The sequence below is a fragment of the Ictidomys tridecemlineatus genome, chromosome 1 (genome assembly GCF_052094955.1).
Source record: "Ictidomys tridecemlineatus isolate mIctTri1 chromosome 1, mIctTri1.hap1, whole genome shotgun sequence".
In the NCBI taxonomy this organism is placed as follows: domain Eukaryota; kingdom Metazoa; phylum Chordata; class Mammalia; order Rodentia; family Sciuridae; genus Ictidomys; species Ictidomys tridecemlineatus.
This window is the reverse complement of record NC_135477.1, coordinates 67054830-67063940: the sequence shown is the minus strand read 5'-3', so window position 1 is coordinate 67063940 and position 9111 is coordinate 67054830. Positions and strand designations below refer to the sequence as shown.

The following is a 9111-nucleotide window of genomic DNA, read 5'->3' as shown; positions in this document are numbered from 1 at the left end:
AAAGAAATACAAACGAAGGCTTATGTGATCATGGCATTTAGAGGGAACTCTTGGTACCTGGAAATGTGAATCTGGAATTTACCTGTGTCATCGAAATAGTGTTGGATTCAGTACTCCTCAACCACTCTTCTTAACAATTAGGAAAAAGTAAACAAATAAGAAATCCCTCTATAACGTGAATAAAATGTTTAAGAAAAGAAAAAAGAAAAAAAAAAGAAAGAAAAAAGGGATTAATTCAGTGAAGGATGATTTTCTCCTGGTTTTGGAGTTTTAATTTCTGCCAGGATCGAATTATTTTAATATCTCCTGTCTTTTTAAACTTTTTCAGAATAGGTCTCTTAAGGAAAACCAGCAGAATATTAGCCTGTGCAGAACCAGCTGTTTGGGGAGCACATCTTTCATTATGCTTGGCACATAGATTTCCCTGTGGTGGGATATTTGGGAGGAGGAAAGAGGTGCATTTTCCCCCTCTTTTTTGTTTTCTCTTGTCCCCTCCTTTCCCCTGATATTCATTGTAGATGGACTAGGAGAAGCCCTTATTGCTGTAGATTTGCATGCAGTCTGGCAGCCTTAAGCCCATCTGGGCACTTTTAGAGGAAAAACAAACAAACAAACAAACAAAAATGTTAAAAAACACCAAAAAAAAAAAAAAAAGGCATGCAGGTGGTTTTAGTCTTTACTGATGATGGAGTATTCATCTTAGTTTCTTTTCCTCAAAGCCTTGATCTAACATTAGGCAAAATAGCCAAGAAACTTTTGTTTTGGTAAATTAGTGGGGAAATAGCATTTGAAGAGGAATCTTTATTTTCAAAGAACTTAGCTGAGAGTAGAATTCTTCTCTTTACCAACCAATGATGCTAAGTGAGTATCCCAGAAATTTGTTTTCTGAAGAGGTCAGCTTTAGTTCATTACTAAAAATATGTTGAGGCCGAGAATTAGCACACTCTACAAACAGTAGAATTGTGGACCATAGCACTACTCTGATTTTCTGTCTAATGATGTCAGGGAATACTGGTAGCTTAAAACTCTTACTTCAGGACTTAATTGTACTCTGAATTTTCGGAAATGGTCAGAGGAGCAACAGCAAATTCACAATATTTAGGTCTTGAGAAATGCCTGTGGTGATCATTTTTCAAACTATTCCCTATATGTATAGTTCAGTTGAACCACTGATTGCCTTGTTATTTTCTTTCTAGGTTCTTTTTGAGATTTAAAAAAAAAATAAGTCACTGGTTCAGAACCAGCAATGCTATAAACAGGTTAGAAGATACCAGGCAACCCAATGAGAAGCAAAGGGACTGTGTTGCTTATGAAGTGGTATAGTAGCATTTTTGCAAATCTCTGCTGGGTTCAATGTGCTGATTTAGAAAGAAAAGCTGTTTTTCTCCTCATTTGCAGAAGGAAGTTATGACCAGGCTGTATTGACAAAGCAAGTAGAAAGGCACCATCAGGGGTTCTTGCACTCTTTTCACCTAAATATTAAATAATAGTGCCCTGCTTCTAAGGCTCTGAATACAGGCTTAGTGTCATCTTGTCTTGCTGGAGTTTGCTGTGCAGAGCCATAAGCTTTCCATTTTGTTAGTGTCAGCTAGGCCAATAGGAATGGCACAGGACCTGGTCTCTCACTGATGATACCTCAGACGTTGGCCGGCTATGTGAACTGCCTATTTCCTACTGCCGGAGTAGTTTTCGATTTTTAACTAAATACAAATCTGTAGATTCTCCTTTCCCTCATCTCAGCCAACAAAGCAAAATAATGCTTTTTGACATTGTTTCTAGAATTTTCAAGTAAAAAAATGATGGTACTATCCAAAATTCTTTTTTATTTCTGAACATGACAATAGAATCCTTTAACACAGACTCAAGATCAAATCAAAATATCATAGCCTCTAAGTTCAGATATACTTTCAACTCTTTGGATCAATGCCATCAGAAACCTTTTCCATTTGACATGCTCTGAATGTTGTTTGGGGGGCGGGGAAGTATAGGTGTGTGCATTCACATGCATGCAGCCTCCATCAGTACCAGTGCCTGCCCGAGTTAGGAGAACTACATTCCTGGTTCTAAGTGAGAAGAAGGGTATATGAAACAAAGTGAAACATTAGCCCTCATTTTATTTTAAATTACAGACTAATGTTAATTGTTCTCAGAACTGGTTTTTTTCCCATCAAAACATTTTTTTTCCTATGGATTTAATGAAGTATTGCTAGCTGAAGCCAGTTTGACATGGTGAGAGAGATGTCAGACTGATGAAGGGTATGCAGCCTGATTTAAAACCAAACCCTGAACCCTTTTAAAGAACAATAAAACATATTTTACACGTTAAAAAATAAAATAAATATAACAATTAGAATTTTTCTTGGCACCTCCAACTAAATTTGAATTGCAAGTATGTACCCATTGGATTTTTATGTACTCACACTACCCAAATGCCAGCTAACTAAACACTACCCTGACAATCAAGTGGTCATTAATAAATTTATGGTTCTAAATATCACATTATTGATGACTTATTTGTATTTTCCAACTTTTGTTTCCAACTACAGACTTAATGATTTAGACTAACAGTATTTTGCTATGCTAGTACTGTGGCCCATACCAATGTTTTAATGTTATTAAATTATTACAGTGTAATCAACCTTATATGCTTTTTTCACAATTTTTTATTGGCACATTATAGTTGTACACAATGATGAGATTTGTCATTACATAGTCATGCATTCAAACACTATACAATATAATTTGGCCAATATCACTCTCTAACACTTCCCCCCTCCTTCCCTTACACTCTCCCCTTGACCCCTTTTCTTTACTGATCTCCCTTTTATTTTCATAATTTTGGCCCAACATTTCTCTACCTTTTTCCTCTCTAGCTTCTTCATGTGAGAGAGAACATACATCACTTGACCTTATGAGTTTGATTTATTTTTCTTAACATAATCCATTTGCTGCAAAGGACGAATTTAATTTTTCTTTCTGGCTGAATAAAAGTCCACTGTGTATATACAGCACATTTTCTTCATCCTTTCACCTGTTGATGAACACCTAGGCTGGTTCCTTACTTTGGCAATTGTAGATTGTGCTGTTAAAAACATGAATGTACATGTGTCACTCACTGTAGAAAGATGACATTAATTCTTCAGGATAAATACTGAAAGATGGTATAGCTGGGTTATATGGTAGTTCCATGCCTAGTATTTTGAGAAACCTCCATACTGATTTCCATAGTGATTGTACTAATTTGCCTTCCCACCCCCAGTACAAGTGTTTCTTTCTTTCCACATCCTCCCATATATTATGTGTGTACTCTTGATATCTGTAATTCTGACTGATTTCAGTGTAGTTTTGATTTCTGTTTCCCTTATTGCTAGTGTGTGGAGCATTTTTCATATATTTGTTGGCCATTTGTATTTCTACTTTGGAAAACTGTCGTTTACTTCATTTGTCCACTTACTAATTGGGTTATTTGATTTTTTTGGTGTAAAGTCTTTGAGGTTTTTATATATTCTAGGTATTATTTCTCTGTCAGAAGAGTAACTAGCAAAGATTTTCTCCCATTTTATAGGCTCTGTGTTTACATTCCTAGCTGTTCCCTTTGCTGTGTAGAAGCTTTTATTTTCCCCCATTGGATGTCATTCTATGTATTAATTGCCGACATTATTTCCCGAGATCATCTTGTATTTTTCTTACTCTAGGCCCCAAATCAGTCACTTTCCCTAAAAACTCTGATTCCTATTAAGGACAAAGATGTGGGCACTATCTATATGAATATTGTCCTTGGGTTTGTCATGTTAAGTATATATTATATGTAACATTCAAAGGTGAATATGTATTTCATATAGATATCAGACAAGAAGGACTTATATATGTTAGGGATATTTATTCAAATATTTCATATGTACATATGTACATTAAGTATATTTAGTACAGCATTATCATACCAAATTTAAGATAGTCTAAATACTCTTCAATAATAAAATAGTTCTATTTTCATACCCATAAAATTATGTAGCATGCAACCACCATTTTAAACTATTAGATCTACAGTGTCCTAATTATTTCACAAGTATAATTAAAGTACTCTAGATTGATGACATATCTGAAGCAAATTTATTCTAATACCTGCATCAACTGCTGAGGTGCAAAAGGAAGCTGCCTGCTACTGGCACTGTATCTTGTTACCAGCAAAGTTATTGTTTGCTACATTTTTATTTTTTGTTCCCAGTGCATGGGTTGTCAGAGAAAGGGCCATATAATTAATCTGAATGTCACTAAGGGATTACATAAGGGGATCCAGTACTTGTCCCACAAGTACTTCAGTGTATTTGGTAAAGTCTATTAGAATGGTAATAGAGGAACTGTGATAAACTAAACAAGGAATTGGCAAAACTTTTCTACAGGCCACACAGAAAATATTTTAGGCTTGGTGAGCCAGAAGTTCTCTGTGGGTATAGTCTGAAATCTGCTGTCAATGATAAGTGAATGAGTGTTAATGTTTCCAACAAAACTTTATTTTCAGGGGATAAGAAGCAAAGCACAGTGGTAGAGCACTTGCCTAGAAGGCCTGAGGGCCTCAGTTCACAACCACTACAAAACAAAACAAAAACATTCCATTTATAAAAACAGGCAATGGACTGAATTTGGTGCAAAGGACTGCTAATGCTGTGAATCTTCCTTTCAGTGTACTGTGCACAGATGACATGTTCCTTTTTATAGATGATAGTGTGGTTGTGCAAACCATAAACATAAATTCACAAAAATTTAGTTAATAAAATAAGATGATTTTCCAAATTTCTCTCCCTTGTTAGTATTATTGAATTAATAATCAATGTGACTGCTTACGTTGTATATTTGACAAGATTAAAATATGCTAGAATTAGAGCAATATTATCACTCAAGAAATAGTACCCTCGAAATTTTTATCTTTCTGTGTTCTTTATTCATTAATATGAGCAAATTAATATATTTTATAAGAAATTGTTAAGAAATATTCAAGGGGTCGTCAGTGTATAATTTTATGAATTTACTCCTTAAAACCTTGGTCTAGTATTTGTAGGGATCACATATATATAATTTTTAAAATATTTGAATTGTTATAAGTACATTACATAATAATTACATAAGAATTGAAAAGGTAAGTTAATGAACAGGGTAAGAAGTGCACCTAATTCTGCTTGTGCCAAATGGCGATGATTCTGCAGGAATAACAGCATAAGTGTATCCAACCCAAGGAAGGTCAGTGTTAACTCCCCAAGAGGGTCTGTCCATTTGGTCCAGGAGAGGACAATGACTGATCCATTTAACCTGTGCTGACCTCAGTCCTGATGATGCTTCATGGCTACCAGGTTTGGAGTAGAAGCTCCTGATGGTTTCTAACAGAGACAGAACGCAGAAGACATTGTGTTCTCCTGTGAAAGGCAAGCGCTTCTCCTAGAGACACCTAGCAGCCTTTCCTCAGGTAGGACTGCCTGCCTGCATGAATCTGTTATTGAGCAATCAAGCACTCAGGAACCATTTGGGTAATGAGGTAGAAGAAGTGATACAGAACGTGTAGCCACACTGATTTGAATCCTGACTCCGTTACTTCTAAGCTTATGACCTTAGGCAGCTCACTCAGTCCCTCTTGTTCTGCTATTTTGAATACAAAGAGCTTTAGAATAGACCACTTTCCTTAGTGGAGTGGGACAACAGCAAGGAGGCGGTATGACTGGAGCCTTGTGAAGAAAATCCACAAATAGATAAAGTCAGTTAGGGTGGAGCCCACTGTATGGACCTCGAGCAAAGATTTAGCGTTTCTTCTTATGAGAAGCCATTGGGAGATTTTAAAAAGAGGAGAGACCTGATCTGGCCTCATTTTCCTAAGCCTTCTCTGGCTATGGAGGTGAAGAAGACTTTAGAAGCAGAAGTGGAAGTCCCAGAGGTAGCAGCTGCACAATCCTGGGACAGCACATGCTGGCTTGGACATGCACAGTGAGAGGAGAGTGCTGGGGAGAAGGGTCAGATGCAGGATCTCCAAGGTGCACTCCTGGATGTCTAGGAGGAAGGAAATCACAGAGGAAGAACCCCAGTAGCCAAGGAGAGCGTCACCACATCAACCTGGTTCATGATTTAAACAACGTGCCAGAGAAAAGATGCCTGCTGTCCTTGGCTTTACCAGTCCTTGTCCTCTTGGGTTGTAGTTGGAAACAGAATGGCCTAGAAAAACAGTGAGACCATGGAGTCCAGTCTCCCAGCAACTACATATGACCATGTGAAGAAGTGTGGCAGATGGGACATTAGTAGGTGTATTTCTATTTTCATCCCCTGGGACATGGGGTATGCTGATCCAGTCATGATCTGAACTGGAAGAATAATCTGGAATTATACAGAGCAAAAGTTGCTGCAATCAGGTCAGAAGACTTTGTCTCTGCTGAGCCTGGCTCATCCACAGGAGCCCTTGATTGCAAGCTTCCACAGAAAAACTCATAAACAATTTTTTTTCAATTTGTTTAAAATTATTTATTTAAAATAATAACACTATTATTTTTTAAAGTCTTCCAACAGTTTATTAGAAAGAATGTAGACATTTAAAAAAATCCCCACTGTCATGAACATAAATTGAGGTTTTCAGCCAGACAAGCTGAATTAAAAAAAAAAAGAAATAAAAAAAATCCAATAGTGCATTAACATTTTTTCACTCATTTGCCATACTGACAGACCAGATTTGTATTTGACAGTGCAAATACAAATCTGGTCTAAATGTGCAGACTCTCAAGCAACAATGTACAGCTTTCTTCGTCCTCCATGCTAAGAGATGTAAAAGCTTAAGGGCCAAACAATACCAAATGTATAGGCTTCAAAAACCATCTAAGTTAAGGGCATTCACTAGTTTTAGCTAAGATACATCTGGAACACTGACAAGTAATCACTTACATACAATAATAGGCAGTAAATTTTCTGAAAAATAAACTTTAGTGTAACAATCCTGTAGGGTACACCAGAGGAAAGGCAGGTTATCAGTTTAAGATGTCAGCCAATTTGTTTCAGCCACTCTTGAGTCCATATCCTAAAACCTAAAGTTTAGTTATCTTTCCCTAAGCTGAGAGCTTCCTATCATGTCAGTAATTATATTATAAAGTAAAGGAGACAGGTGAAATGTTTTTACTTATTACAACTGCTGTTATCAATTGCCTAGGACCTCAACAGCTTCATGGAAGTCTGGGAAATGTTCATGCATAAGGATAGTACCTTAGCTGACTTAAATTTGCCCCAATACAATGGTACATTATCAACCCTTAGTGAAAGCCTTTAAAAAAGGGGGGAAAAACAGGTTGAAAAATGGGTTAAAGCAGGCAAATACAGCATCTGCCTTTAGAGCTATAACTCAGGAATTTTCTCAATTATGAAATCTTGTGAAGAAGTAATTTTCTTTCTCAAAATCCAGGCGACGACAAATCCTTACTCCAGATCTGGCATTTTTTCATTATCACTGTCTTGTGAATCATCATCTGCTCCATCTACTTCTGGTAAATCTACATCCTCATCACCACCCATGTTGTTCATCATCTCAGAGAAACGATCAAAATTAGACATGTCTTCATCTGAATCATCTTCCCAATCTTTCCAATTATTGAAGTCCACACTAAGCCAATTAAGCTTTGTCCTTTCTTTTGTTAACCTAGGCCATGATTGGCCAGACTCTCCTTTTCGTAAACAACATAAAATTGATCTGTCCGTTCTTTTATGCTTGGAATCATTTGGATCAATACAGTGAAAAAGATCAATTTCATTTAAATGTTTAAAATTATCACTTCCTCCAAGACAACTGAAAGTAAGTTTGGATTTTTCAAAATTTACATTAACATCTTTACTGTCTTCAACACAAAATTCAATGAAGACATAGACCCTTCGATCTTACCACTTTGCAGAAGCAGGCTGCATTGTGAATGGGGCAGGGGGACGGGCGAACGGGTGGGCGGGCCTCTCTGGCGGCGGAGGCTGGGGAATCGGCTCCTCTCCGATGGCGACTCCGGCGTTTTCTCCCCAATTGCGGCCTCTAGTCGCTCTCCTTAGGCGACGGCGGCAGCGGGCTCGACCTAGATCCCCAGAATGCACCGCGCGAAGAGAGCGGCTCTTCGACGGGGGAGAAGAGGAAAGTGTAGGAAAAGGGGCGCGAGGACGGAGAATGAACGTGCGTGCGTGCGAGCGAGGGGTGGTGAGCTAACACTATTATTTAATAGTAAAAAAGCAAGAAATATTGCCCTCACAATTATTTTTTATTTACGTGCTCTTTACTCACAAAAACTAGCAAATTAATAGATTTTATAAGAAATTGGTGAAAATATTCAAGGGGTTTTTGTTTAGTTTGCAATTTTATGAATTTATTACTTAAAACCTTATTCTAGTTTTTTTTGGTACTCCATGTATGTAATTTTAAGACTCTTTGAAGTGTGGTAAATATATTGCATGATTTTTATGTCAGAATTGAAAGATACAGTTAAACAAGATAAAAATTACATCACCCACAACTATGCCACTTAGTTTGATGTCACTGAGAGGAGGATCTGTACTCACTGACTTCATTGTCATTTTAAGTCCTTGGGCCAATTCCAGGGCAAGCACTACCATTCAGCCCTCTCAGGCTCTTCATTCACTCTTGAACTCGCTCTAGTGATTTGCTCCTCAAGTACTCCTCTAAAGTTCTTTTACCCAAAGTTACCATTCATTTTCACTTTAGCAAATCTAAACATAACTTCATTCACCACATTTTACATTTATACACTGAACAATGAAACATATCCATTTTTAATTCCAAGGATTCCCAAACTACTTAAAAAGGGCATAGACTCCATGTATATTAGCAGCTGTGCAAAATGACTTCTCTTTCACAACCACACCTGGAGGTATGGACAGCCCTCCATGCCAAACAAAAAATGTTAGTACAACTAAGACAATATCAGTATAGAGTACAAAAATAAGAACAACCTAATTGAAAATGGGGAGGAACAAGTACCCAGAACAGCCTGTTCCTAAGTGGACACAATCTGGTATGATCAGAGAAAATAACAAATTCTCAGTGTTCTCCTCGGGAGTTAGAAAAAGATAACATAAGTCCAACATTCTGGTTTTTCA

The 9111-nt window shown here is 37.2% G+C and overlaps 1 pseudogene; it reads right to left on the bottom strand.

Moving 5' to 3' along the window:
• Positions 1-6519: 6519 nt before the first annotated feature.
• LOC110597362 (prostaglandin E synthase 3-like) lies at positions 6520-8147 on the bottom strand (annotated as a pseudogene).
• Positions 8148-9111: the final 964 nt, after the last annotated feature.